This window comes from Gigantopelta aegis, chromosome 12 (assembly GCF_016097555.1).
Source record: "Gigantopelta aegis isolate Gae_Host chromosome 12, Gae_host_genome, whole genome shotgun sequence".
NCBI lineage: Eukaryota > Metazoa > Mollusca > Gastropoda > Neomphalida > Peltospiridae > Gigantopelta > Gigantopelta aegis.
This window is the reverse complement of record NC_054710.1, coordinates 32,364,242-32,378,105: the sequence shown is the minus strand read 5'-3', so window position 1 is coordinate 32,378,105 and position 13,864 is coordinate 32,364,242. Positions and strand designations below refer to the sequence as shown.

Here is a 13,864-nt window from a genome sequence, read left to right as displayed (position 1 = left end):
TTTAAAATTCTACACGGCGGTATTGTTTACAAATCATAGGGGACATGAACAAACCGCAGTGGTGAAAACCTCAGTCCTAATACTCGCTTATATCCCGTCGTACACCTGTTGGGTACACTTGGTCTACACTGAAGGAGAAGAACCTGTTAACGCGACATGCACATTCCTACATAAAAGGAAGCACACGCCACGGTAATTGATTTCGCAGGCATGGGACACTACTTAGGACGGGAAAAATCCCGAGAGATAGAGAGAAAACCCACACATTTTATTTACGGCTACTTTTACCGAATAGCAGAAAAGTAACTTTTTGTTTACAAAGTCCTTTGATGTAACAGTCATGTGGCGCTGTGACAGAGTTGGCATGGTCATCGACATATCCATGACGATCGCCATCAACGATGACATCGTCATTAGACTGATTACAGTAACAGGTGCATTTGTGAGGGACATATTTAAAGCCCATATAATTTACACTTGAATTTCATTTCAACTTATTTTCATGCTTATATCCAATTAAGGTTCAAGCACGCTGTCCTGGGCACACACCTCAGCTATCTGGGCTGTCTGTCCAGGACAGTGGGTTAGTTGTTAGTTGGTTAGTAGTTAGTTAGAGAGAAGAGGGTGTAGTGGCCTTACACCTACCCATTGAGCCCTTAAGAACTCGCTCTGGGTTGGAGCCGGTACCGGGCTGCGAACCCTGTACCTTCCAGCCTGTAGTCCGATGGCTTAACCACTACGCCACCGAGGCCGGTTACACTTGAATGAACACATAACTCCTTTCAGTGTAGTGAAGATGCAAATTAGGTCAGTGGTTTAGCGCTGTGTGATTTTGTTTGGGTCAATATAATTATTCCAGTCCCAACGAGTGCTTCAAAGCTGGTGCAAAAAAGGTCGTGGGTATATGTCATCCTGTCTTGGACAAAGTGCATACACACACACACACACACACCAGGTACACACACACGCCTGCACACCAACACCCACACCATACAGACACACAACGCGTGCGCCACACACACGCGCACACACACTGGACGCGCACCAGACCCCCCCCTCACATTCACATACAACCCACATCTCTCTCTCTCTCTCTCTCGCTCTCTCTCTCTCTCTCCATCTTCTCTCTCTCGTCTCCGTCCGGCCTCTCTCTCTCTCCCCCTCTCTCTCACACACACACACACACAGGCAAACACACACAGACAGACACACTGTTTTTGGAGTACCTTTAATGCCAGCATGTTTCCTATTTACAATGTTGGGTTGTAACACTGATGTAACACATTAAACAGTCCCACGTTTAAAATATGTTAAACGTTTGTTTGTTTTTGCTTTTTATTTTCAGTGTTAAAATATAACACTAAATACAAATTTTAATATGAAGATGATCGCGATGAGACGAGGTGTGGGGTTGGGGGAGGGGGTGGGGGTGGATTGATAATGATTATGACTTTGTCAACGACTATGATGATCATGACTGTTATGTGTGCATGTGCTATATACATTTGGTTTACTATTCATGGGCGGGATTTAGCGTAGTCACTTAAGTGCTCGCCTAAGGTGCTTGTGTCGTAGGATCGAACCACCTCGATGGATCTATTCAACTGGTCAAAGGCCGTAGCATGTGCTTTCGGTTTATTCCCGATTCTGGCATTCCCGAATCTGGCAGTGACACCTCTTAATTGGACACGCCAGTTGTTCCATTTCTGGCAGTTTATTGCTCACCCTTACTAATTGGTATTCCGTCACCTTAATTGATGGCCCATCACCTTAATTGATGGCACACACACACACACACACACACACACACACACACACACACACACACACACACACACACATATATATGTATGTATAAATATATATGTAAACCATCGCTACTGCCACAGAGTGGGGGACACATGCCGTAGGTACTGGGCTCGCCTCCCGACACCTACTCACACCCAGAGCTAGTTAAACTATTCAATAGTTAAGACCACTACACCGACATCTCTCTCTCTCTGCTCTCTCTCTCTCGTCTCATCCTCCATTCCAATCTCCGCCTCTCTCTCTCCATCTCTCCATCCTCCTCGGCCGGGGGAGTCATCTCTCGGCCTCTCTCACGATCTCTCGTCTCTCTCTCTCTCTTGTCCCTCCCCTCCCATCCCTCTCTCCCTCCCTCCCTCCCTCTCCCTCCCTCACTCCCTCCCTCCTCCCTCCCTCCCTCCCCTCCTCTCGTCCCTCCCTCTCCTCTTCTCTCCTCTCTCTTGTTCTCTCTCAGATCATCCTCCGAGTCGCTCTCTCGCCTCCTCCATCCTCACATGGGGGACTCTCAGGGGCTCGGCCACTCGTCTTCCTCATCTTGGGCAGATGCATCTCCGCACTCCGGGTCATGGGGGCTGAGGGTGGGTCCATCCCTGAATTGGGTACGCAGGGGAGCGGATGCGAAGTCTCGGTCAAGATCGTCGGCGAGATATCAAGGTCAGAAGGCCGTCCGTGGCTCTCCTCAGTAGAAGGTTCCGCGAATTGCAAATCTCTCGTCAGATCAGCCGTCTCTCTCCAGGTCGTCTCCCGAGGGTCCCGGAGAGAGAGGTGGTTAGTTGCCGGTCCTAACCAGGTCATCACTAATCGGTCCACTGTCCTGATGGGATGAACAGACAGCCCAGAACTCCCAGATCAGTCAGCTGGTAGTTTCTTCTGTGCATAGAAGTGAGGTAGAGTACTGTGTGCACGGGTTAGTACATATTGGGGAGGCGTTCGCGTCCTGATACCGCCCTGTTCCCACCCAGAGAAGCTGGGTCTGTGCAAGAACTGTGTGCACGTAGGTATCTGGTTTTCGCGGTCCTGATACGTTTAAAGCAACTCAGTGAAGTATGTGTAGTCCACTCCACTAAACAAAGAACTACTAACCCACTGTTCTGGACAGGCAGTCCAGATAGCTGGGGTGTTAAAGTGTGTTTTGTTTAACGACACCACTACAGCACATTGATTTATTAATCATCGGCTATTGGATGACAAACATATTGTCATTTTGATACAGTCATAAAGAGGAAACCCGCTACATTTTTCCATTAGTAGCAAGAGATCTTTTATATGCACCATTCCACAAACAGGATAGCACATACCTTAACCTTTGATATACCAGTCCTGGGGCATTGGCTGGAACGAGAAATAGCCCAATGCAGGATTTCTGCCAGAGGGTAAAACGGGTATGGCGCCATACCCAAAATTAATTACTTTGATCACTACTGTATGATTTTCTTCACCCTAACCCAAAACTTAAAGGGACATTCCCGAGTTTGCTGCAATTTTGAAGATGTTATCGACTAACAGAGACTTTTTAACGATTGTAATTACATATCAAATATATTTCTGCATAAAATATTAGTGGCTGTATATTAAACGTGTTTCTAATCGTTCTAATATTTGTACTAGGTTAACTTTCATTTTATTTCCTAAAATATAATGTTTTCGTACGTACGATATTATTTGAAGACCAAATCTAGTTTGGGCTTCTTACAAATATTAGGACGACCAGAAACACATTGAATATACAGACACTGATATTCTAAACAAGAAAATATATTTAATATGTAAGTTTAATCGTAAAATATTTTATTAGTCTGAAACATCTTACAATGCAGCAAAGTCGGGATTGTCCCTTTAACTCGTTTTCTTTCTGGGGGAGGCCCACATACCCCCTGTTGAATGTGGTTGCATTCAGTTCCATAGCAGAAACAATGCAATGGACCCACTGACGGGGATCGATCCGTGACCGACCACGCATCGGGCGTGCGCTTTACCACTGGTCTAAGTCCCGTCCCTAGATAGATGGTGTGTGTGAACAGGACAGTGTGTTTGAACCATAATTGGATTTAACGAAGAAAATAATTTAAAATTAAATTCAGACATGGTTGTTGCAATACCGTCTACAGATGCTATTACATTTTTGCACAATAAATAGACCTGAAATAGAGGAATGGACGATCATATACTTAATCCGCGGCTTCTTTTACCGAATAGCAGTGAGGGGTATTTTATATGCACTTTCCCATAGACAAGAAAACATAAACATAGGGCATTTGATTTGCCAGTCGTGGGGCACTGGTTATGACGAGGAAAGACCCAAGAGATAGGGCAAAAACCCGTTACAACAGCATGTTACTATTACCGAACAGCAGCAAATATTGCTGTATATCAATACTAAACTGTTACACCGGTTTCAAACCGAGTATTTGACAGAACACGGTTTGAACTACAGGTTAAAGTGCTACTATTACTTGTTGATGTCGCCGTGGCCGGGTGGATAGGACACTGGACTGTCAAATGTTAAGCAAATAGGCGCAGTAGTTTCGAAACCTGCCAAATGACACAACTGATGAGGAAAACCGTATAGCCAAAATGTTCTTTGATACATACCACTTGTGGGGCACAGTTTATCAATGATTTGTCACATCACGGATCTTCAAGGAATTTGACATTGGGTTGGCGGATAGGTTTGATGTGCGAGGCGTGTACCCCTGTTGCTTAAAACATTTTCAAAGATATCTACTTTCGGGCAATATTGTCAGAATATTAAACAGAAAGAACACTAAAATATGTACGAGTGTGTACTGTTAAACAAAATATTGCCGCCCTAACTCCGACACACCTGAACTTAATTATTCAACACTAGTCGATCTAGGATCGATCCCCGTCGGTGGGCCTATTTGGTTATTTTCGTTCCAGCCAGTGCACCACGACTGGTATATCACAGGCCGTGGAATGTGCTACCCTGTCTGTATGATTGTGCATATAAACACAACATTAGTGCCGGGAGGTAGCCCAATGGTAAAGCGCTCTATTTATGCGAGGTCGATCTAGGATCGATCCCTGTCGGTGGGCCCATTTGGCTATTTTCGTTCCAGCCAGTGCTCCACGACTGGTATATCACAGGCCGTGGTATGTGCTACCCTGTCTGTATGATTGTGCATATAAACACAACACTAGTGGCGGGAGGTAGCCCAGTGGTAAAGCGCTCTATTTATGCGAGGTCGATCTAGGATCGATCCCTGTCGGTGGGCCCATTTGGCTATTTTCGTTCCAGCCAGTGCACCACGACTGGTATATCACAGGCCGTGGTATGTAATATCCTGTCTTTGGGATTGTGCATATAAAAGATCCCTTGACACCAATGTTTGACATCCAATAGCCGATGATGAATAAATCAATGTGCTCTAGTGGTGTCGTTAACAAAAAAGCAAACAACTTTAACTATTATTATCGACATCCTCGTTATTGCACTAACAAGTGTATTTCTTGAAGGGACATTCCTGAGTTTGCTGCATTGTAAGATGTAAAACAATTTTTTAGGAAATGAAATGAAATTTAAACTAATACAAATACTAGAACGACCCGAAACACGTTTAATATTCAGCCACTAATATTTTGTGCAGAAAATTATATTTGATATATAATTACAATCGTTAAAATGTCTCTGTCAATCAATAACATCTTAAAAATTGCAACAAACTCAGGAATGTCCCTTGAAGTACGTACATAAAGCAGTTGTTGTTAATACTTGGATGAGAACACGACACCCATTAACAGAAATACACAGCATCAAGGGTGGTTAAGTTTGTTTTGTTAAACGACACCACTAGAGCGCATTGATATAATAACCATCGGCTACTGGATGTCAAATATTTAATAATTTTGATATACAGTTTAGAGAGAAAACCCACTACATTTTCCCATTAGTTACAAGGGACCTTTTATATGCACCATCCCACAGACAGGATAGCACATACCACGGTCTTTGATATACCAGTCGTGGTGCACTGGCTTGAACGAGATTCCAAACCGAAGGCACACCAAGCTGTCGCTTTACCACAGGGCTACGTCCCGTCCCTCAATACATAGAGACACTTATGGTAGTACTAAACCAAATAACTTCCGGCTGGGTCAAAGTTCGAGGTCCACCCAACTTTTGATAGAGAAATGAACACCACACGTTCTGTGATTGGTGATAAATGTGAGTGTGTTGGTTATAAAAAAACCCAGTTTTATCTGGGCAAAAAATGTATGCAATTTTATTTCATCTTGTACCAATGTGTCAAGTAGCCTTGTGCTTGGAACATGTATGGGGTACCTGTAAAAAAACGTACTCGAATTTAATGCTACCCGTTATCTCAGAAATGAGCAGCTTGACACCCAATTTTTTCTGATTCACTTTAAGGGTGAGGGGTGGTAGTATTTATATCTGTGGCGTTTATGCCGATTGATACGCTGCAGGTAGGAGTTTTAGCCACATGTGTTACTATTGTCGTCTATGGGATTTGATTTGGTAGTATACACCCTTATACACATGTATGTGTACCTCCTATCATACACTCAGCACCTCCCTCAAAGAACGTCTATCGGTCTCGGAAAGAAAACCTATACATATTCAATGTGCAGCCATGTACGTATTCAATTTGTGTGCAAAGTCATTTATGTTCATGCATTATGTTTTGTACGTGTAATAGCAGCTAACAGTGAAAACAGCTTTATATAGAACAGTCTTTATTCAAATACGGGGGGCGGGAAGTAGCCCAGTGGTAAATCGTTCGCGATCGGTCTAGGATCGATCCCCGTCGGTGGACCCATTGGGCTATTTCTCGTTCCAGCCAGTGCTCCACAACTGGTGTAACAAAGGACGTGGTATGTACTATCCTGTCTGTGGGATGGTGCATATAAACGATCCCTTGCTGCTAATCGAAAAGAGTAGCCCATGAAGTGGCGACAGCGGGTTTCCTCTCTCAATACCTGTGTGGTCCTTAACCATATGCCCGACGCCATATAACCATAATAAATTGTGTTGAGTGCGTCGTTGACTAATACATTTCCTTCCTTATTCAAATACAGATGGTGTAGTCTAACAGCAATCATAAACATGTCACACCCATGCCACATATGGAAGGAAATGGATAGTTTCAACAACACATTAAAGGTCCTATATCAAAGTTGGACTTTGCCCAGTGGTAAAACGCTCGGTTGATGCGCGGTCGGTTTATGATCGATCCCCATTAGTGGGTCCACTGAGCAATTTCTCGTTCCAGCCAGTGCACCACGACTGGAGTAACAAAGGACGTGGTATGTACTACCCTGTCTGTGGGATGGTGCATATAAAAGATCCCTTGCTGCTAATCGAAAAGAGTAGCCCATGAAGTGGCGACAGCGGGTTTCCTCTCTCAATACCTGTGTGGTCCTTAACCATATGCCCGACGCCATATAACCGTAAATAAAATGTATTGAGTGCGTCGTTAACTAAAACATTTCCTTCCTTATTCAAATACAGATGGTGTAGTCTAACAGCAATCATAAACATGTCACACCCATGCCACATATGGAAGGAAATGGATAGTTTCAACAACACATTAAAGGTCCTATATCAAAGTTGGACTTTGCCCAGTGGTAAAACGCTCGGTTGATGCGCGGTCGGTCTATGATTGATCCCCATCAGTGGGTCCATTGAGCAATTTCTCGTTCCAGCCAGTGCACCACGACTGGTATTTTGAATGCCTTGGTATGTGTTGTTCTGTCTGTGGGATAATACATATAAACGATCCCTTGTTACTACTATACAAAAAATTGTAGTGGGTTTCCTCTCTAAGACTACATGTCAAAATTGCCCAAAGTTATGGAACACCTCGCGTCATATGGAACACCTCGCGTCATATGGAACACCTCGCGTCATCATCTATATGTGCGGGGCGGGACGTAGCCCAGTGGTACAGCGCTCGCTCGATACGCGGTGGGTCTGGGATCAATCCCCGTCGGTGGCCCATTGGGCTATTTCTCCTTCCTGCCAGTGCACCACGGCTGGTATATCAAAGGCTGTGGTATGTACTACCCTGTCTGTGGGATGGTGCATATAAAATATCCCTTGCTGCTAATCAAAAAGAGTAGCTCATGAAGTGGCGACAACGAGTTTCCTCTCTCAGTCTGTGTGGTCCTTAACCATATGTCTGACACCGTAAATAAAATGTGTTGAGTGCGTCGTTACATAAAATATTTCTTTCTTTGTTTCATCTATATATGCAAATGGTCATTGTTCAACAGCGATAGGGTACTTGACCACTATATTGCACTGGTCGAATTAAACACTCAGAGTTTTTGGCAAAAAACAAACAACAAGAAACAAACAAACAAAAAACAATAACAACCAAAACAACAACAACAAAACAAATAAAAATACACCCAGCTGAATATAGTCTTTCTTGGCATTAGGAACAACAGATTCTGAATGTGTCATTTGTTCGTTTCAGTATTGCTGTTCTATAGTCTGCGGAGTAGTTCTGACGACGGTTAGGAGGTGAAAAAACAACACAATTTATTATGGTTAATTTGACACACAGATCATAAGAGAGGCAACCTGTTGCCGCCATATCTATTACCAAAAAAACCCTATAGGTCAAAGGTCATAGGATTTTACGTTCACATTCAGAATTGTGACATTCAATAGTTGATGATTAATAAACCACTGTGTCGTTAAAAAAAACCAACCCTGTAACTTTTTATGTTTGTTTCCAGGGATTTAGCTGTCGGTAGAGCGCTTGTCCGAGGTGCTGTGGTAACTGGATCAAACCTCCTCGGTGGAACCATTCTAGATAGTTTAAGGTGGGCGGAATTTGGAATACGAATTTAGTAGTTAGGTCAAAGACCTAAAGACAAAATGAGCTCATTCATACAACTCATGTCTGGACAAAAATTTAAGTCCAAAGAACAAAATTAGACTACTCGACCGAAAGGGTTTTAAGGTGATTTGAGCAATTTAGACGGGCTGCCAAAATAAAATGCGTCGGACTGTTTACAAAAAAAAGAAGAAAAAAAGGCCAACTAAGCTCTTGGAACGGTTGGCGACTACGGGGACGAGATGAAGTGCTTGGCGTTAAACTGTGGCACCAGTTTCCTCCAACGGTGGGCTAGCAAGGTCTTAGCTTGCTCGACGTAATGGGCGCCGGCGATGATCTTAAGTACTCTGTGGATGGTGTAGTTTGACATCAAATGATGATTAATAGAGAGAGAGAGAGAGAGAGAGAGAGAGAGAGAGAGAGAGAGAGAGAGAGAGAGAGAGAGAGAGAGGAGAGAGAGAGAAGAGAGAGAGAGAGAGAGAGAGAGAGAAAGAGAGGGGGGGGAAGTGAAGAGGGAAAGAGAGTGAAAGGGAGAAATAGATAGATACACAGAGAATAAGAGAGATGAAGATATAAAGAGAGTGAGTTAGAGAAAGTGAGAGAGAGAGAGAGAGAGAGAGAGAGAGAGAGAGAGAGAGAGAGAGAGAGAGAGAGAGAGAGAGAGAGAGAGAGAGAGAGAGAGAGAGAGAGAGAGTTTTATATCTACAGGAAAACCCAAAGTACACCAATAGCGATTAATTGTGAGAGCGATCGTTACAGATATCCGCCTCATAGACTCCTACTAATGATCGTATGTTTCTAAAGACAGGATAGTAGATATACCAATCATAGAACATTGGCTACGATGAGAAAAATCCCGACTCCAGGAATAAATCGATCGCATGTCCCATCACCTCTCAGACAACAATTGTACATTCCGTCCCCATAGCCAGATATTAAAATAAAGCATCCACTCAGCAGTTACCCAAGTCCAGCGTGGAACTCTGCTTCTGTTGCCTCTAGAATCATCAGTGGAACAGCGATAATGTTCAATTCATGTATTTTATATACTGAAATGAGCTAGCATATGGTACAGATAACAATGCAGCTGCTAGTTTTGTGTGGGTTGTTTTAATAAACGTTCTAGAAAATTTGAATGTTTCTGACAAAACACATTGAATTTTAAAGATAATTTTCTTTCCTACACTGCTTTGAGCGGGTTATAAATCATACCTAATCCCACCACACCATTGTACATACATAGATATGCTTTTAAAGTATACTTTTGAAAAACAATTTAATTTAAAATCAATTTTGAATTTTTGTCTCTCCAATGTATAAAACAAGACCAATAGAGCAAAGGTTTTCCCCTTTATTGTATAAAATTACCTGCTATTCGGCTACAAGATATGTCAGACAAATGTATCTCACTTTGTACAAAATATACATTTATAAGTGTTTATAAAATATTTAATAGAAAGTACAACAATATATGACACTTACACTCACTAACTCACACATGAAGTCACTCACTCACTAAATCATTCACACACATACATCCGCACCCCCCACACACACCCCCACACCTCGACACACAAATGTATGTTCTCCAACTTGAATTCTAAACTTATATTACAAGTAATGTTTCCACATATATCTGCAAATAAGAAGCTACGATATATCAGTTGACAAATATTTGCTATCTAAACATCAATTTCATAATGTGTTAACAGTATTTCATGAGTGAATCCCATCATATATATTCCATTGAGCTACATTTTATGCAAGTTTAGGTTTTGTAAGCTAGTACTGGGAGTGGCAGTCCTCCTACGGGCGATGCAAGAGGGTTGGAACATGTGTTAATTTTGTACTTTGACCCCCAAAACAGAATACTTAATCAAGGAAAGGGGTTTTCTTCCAAATTTACTATATAACATAAACACAGTGGTATGTTTTGTAATCTGAGATAAATATTATACAAATTAATATGCAGTCTTTATCATATCAATGTTTTCATAACCCCATATCTCACATCGGTACAATACAACTGGTACCACCACAGAACCACTAACAACCAACCACTAATCTACTGTCTTCAACAGACAGTCCAGACATCTACAATGTGTACTTGATCCTTAATTTGTTATAAGCAAGAAAATAACTTAAAATTAATTAATTAATTAATTAATTAATTTTAAGATAGTCATCAGTTTTTCAGAGATTGATAAACATGGGGATCGTCTGTCTGAATGTTCACAGTGTTCACATCATACACATTGTTCACATCGTTCACAGTGTTCACATATTCCACAGCCGGGCGTTCACCTGAAATAATATAAAGATAATATACACGGCTTTTACGAAAATATATACTGATGGAAACAAATAAGGGATCACATTAATCAGAGTCCGCAAGACCTATAGCACAAATAACAGCGGGGGCCCTTTCACAGGATATATATTTTGCAAGCCCCTCGGGGAGCACGTGCTACATGTGCTACTAGGATAAATCGCCTCTGACATTAATAATAACAGCAAATATTGACTGCAACTAAATCTCATCCACAGTATTAGTAAATTAACCGTGTTACTGACAGTGAGTCTCATATTACTGATATTCAATCCCACATTACACCTCTGTGTTTCATACTGGCATGAATACTCTAGTGGTGAATTAAATTTAGTTTCTATCACCATATGTCCCCTTATTTCTTACCATCAGAATTATAGACGTTTATCCTTTTATTTAGATTTTCATATGTGGTATACATGAAAAACTAAACAAAAGGATAAACTAGTATTTTTGTATGACGCATCAGTTTAGTCATCGTGCTGGGGAGTCCAGGGATTCCTGCAAGCATTCTACGGGTCCGAACGTAGGAACCTTCCCAAAAGGAAGTGGCAATGGAAATTCCCAATTTCTGTTCTAATAAAATAATTTAACAGTGGTATACTGCATCATTCAATGGCCTGAACAAAATATCGGATTATGATTTACTCACATTTATTTTCCCAATCCCATGGGACAAAAAATACTGAATAAACGCCTCTGTCATCAGACATCTATTCTCTTCTATTTTATTCAGCTTTGTCATTGATGTGTCATATCAGTCATTAGACATCTATTCTCTTCTATTTTATTCAGCTTAGTCATTTATGTGTCATATCAGTCATTAGACATATATTCTCTTCTATTTTATCAGCTTAGTCATGTCATATCAGTCATCAGACATCTATTCTCTTCTATTTTATTCAGCTTAGTCATTGATGTGTCATATCAGTCATCAGACATCTATTCTCTTCTATTTTATTCAGCTTAGTCATTGATGTGTCATATCAGTCATTAGACATCTATTCTCTTCTATTTTATTCAGCTTAGTGATTGAAGTGTCATATCAGTCATTAGACATCTATTCTATTCTATTTTATCAGCTTAGTCATTGATGTGTCATATCAGTCTAATGATTCCTATTAATCTAGGATTCACAGGGTGAAAATTTGAGCGGACCCGATTCAGAAGAATACATTTTTGTTTGGCTATAATATCGTAGAATACCATTTGTTAAAGGCTAAACACTTGAGTGGTCTGCCTTTCTGAAAAGCTTGCAAACCAAAATTATGGCCATATATTTATGTACTGTCGATGTGTTAGTTTGTGTTTTTAAAACAATAAATTATACCAGTTCATTTGTTATCTCCAGTATAATCTGTTATGGTTTATTAGGGTTCAGTAAACAACTTTAATTTTGCAGATCAACTAAGTTGAGTTTATATATACTAAAGATAAGCATCTTGATGGTATGAAATTAATAAACTTACAGAAGAATATGGTATTTAAAATATTCTGCTATAGAAATGTTTTTAAAGTTAAACTTTTAAAAGTAGTGCATGTCAAACTACCTGTTTGTTCTCAATACTTTTGAAAAACGACGAGAATTTATTATATTTCCTAAAAAACATTAAAATAAAAAAGAAAATTATTGTTAAATTAAATATATATATGTTCAACTTACCATGCTGGTTGTTGTCCTGGTTCATATACTCATGATTATCACCATTGGAATCTATTCGAAAAAAGAGATACATGGTAATATATCATTCCATTAATACATGTGCTGTACCTTATGTGCTTGTGTTGTCTTTTAGAAAATCAATCATTAAGAAAGAAAAAAGAAAGAAAAAAAAGAAGAAAAGCAAGAAGAAGACACTTAAAGAGCATACACATACCAATATTTAAACATAAATGAAAACAAGTAAAACAAAATTTGTATTAAATTAACATACACACAAACACACACAAACACACACACACATAGACACGCGCGCACACACACACACACACACCAAAACAAAATCCAAACAAAAAAGAAGTAACAACAACGAAAAAGGAGACAGAAAGAGCAAATACATACTGACATTTAAACAACAACAAAAAGAAGATGAGAAATAAAACAAAAACAACACTTAATTAATATGGTCCACACCTACCCAGGTTTATGTTTTGATTCACATATTCGTTAAAAATCACAATGACGTACAAGTATTTGTCTTTACAGCGAAATCTTTTGTTTTTAGTTAAAATGTGAGCGATAAAAACTGATTTATCCTACATGTGTTTGTTGTTGAATTCCTCCTCTTTCTGACTATGACGATGACCACGACAATGATGACCACCAGAATGACAACTACTGTGACACCTGAAACAGCTACTACCAGTACTGAGTCAGAAGTGGAGCCCGGTTCTGTAGAAGAAGAAAACACAAAGGGGATCAAGCTTTTAATATCACACAGATATATATCCAGAATTCATTTTCAATTTTTCAAAGACTTTCATTTCTATATACAGTTTTAAAATATATTTACCTTGTTATTTGTATTGTATTATACTTTTCCCCACAGCACTTATCTTTTCTGACACCCAACAGTCGATGTGTATTTTTGTGCTGGGGTGTCATTAAACATTCATTCATTCATTCATTAATTCAAACTGGATTTTGTCTTCAAATAATTCCGTACGTACGAAAAAAACAATATTTTAGGGAATAAGATGAAATTTAACCTAGTACAAATATTAGAACGATCAAAAACAAGTTTAATATACGGCCACTAATATTTTATGCAGAAAAATATATGTAATATATAATTAGAATCGTTAAAAAATCCCTGTTAGTCAATAACATCTTAAAAACTGCAGCAAACTCAGCAATGTCCCTTTAAACCAGTGACTGTTTAGTAACACTTCATCTCGGAAA

The 13,864-nt window shown here is 40.2% G+C and overlaps 1 long non-coding RNA gene across 1 annotated transcript; it reads right to left on the bottom strand.

The window, feature by feature from the left end:
* Positions 1 to 10,322: 10,322 nt before the first annotated feature.
* LOC121386234 lies at positions 10,323 to 13,306 on the bottom strand. The gene is made up of 3 exons (XR_005959613.1): positions 13,223 to 13,306; positions 12,626 to 12,676; positions 10,323 to 10,937 (listed from the first exon to the last, which is right to left on the bottom strand). It is a non-coding gene; the product is annotated as an uncharacterized LOC121386234 (long non-coding RNA).
* Between the last annotated feature and the right edge of the window lie 558 nt (positions 13,307 to 13,864).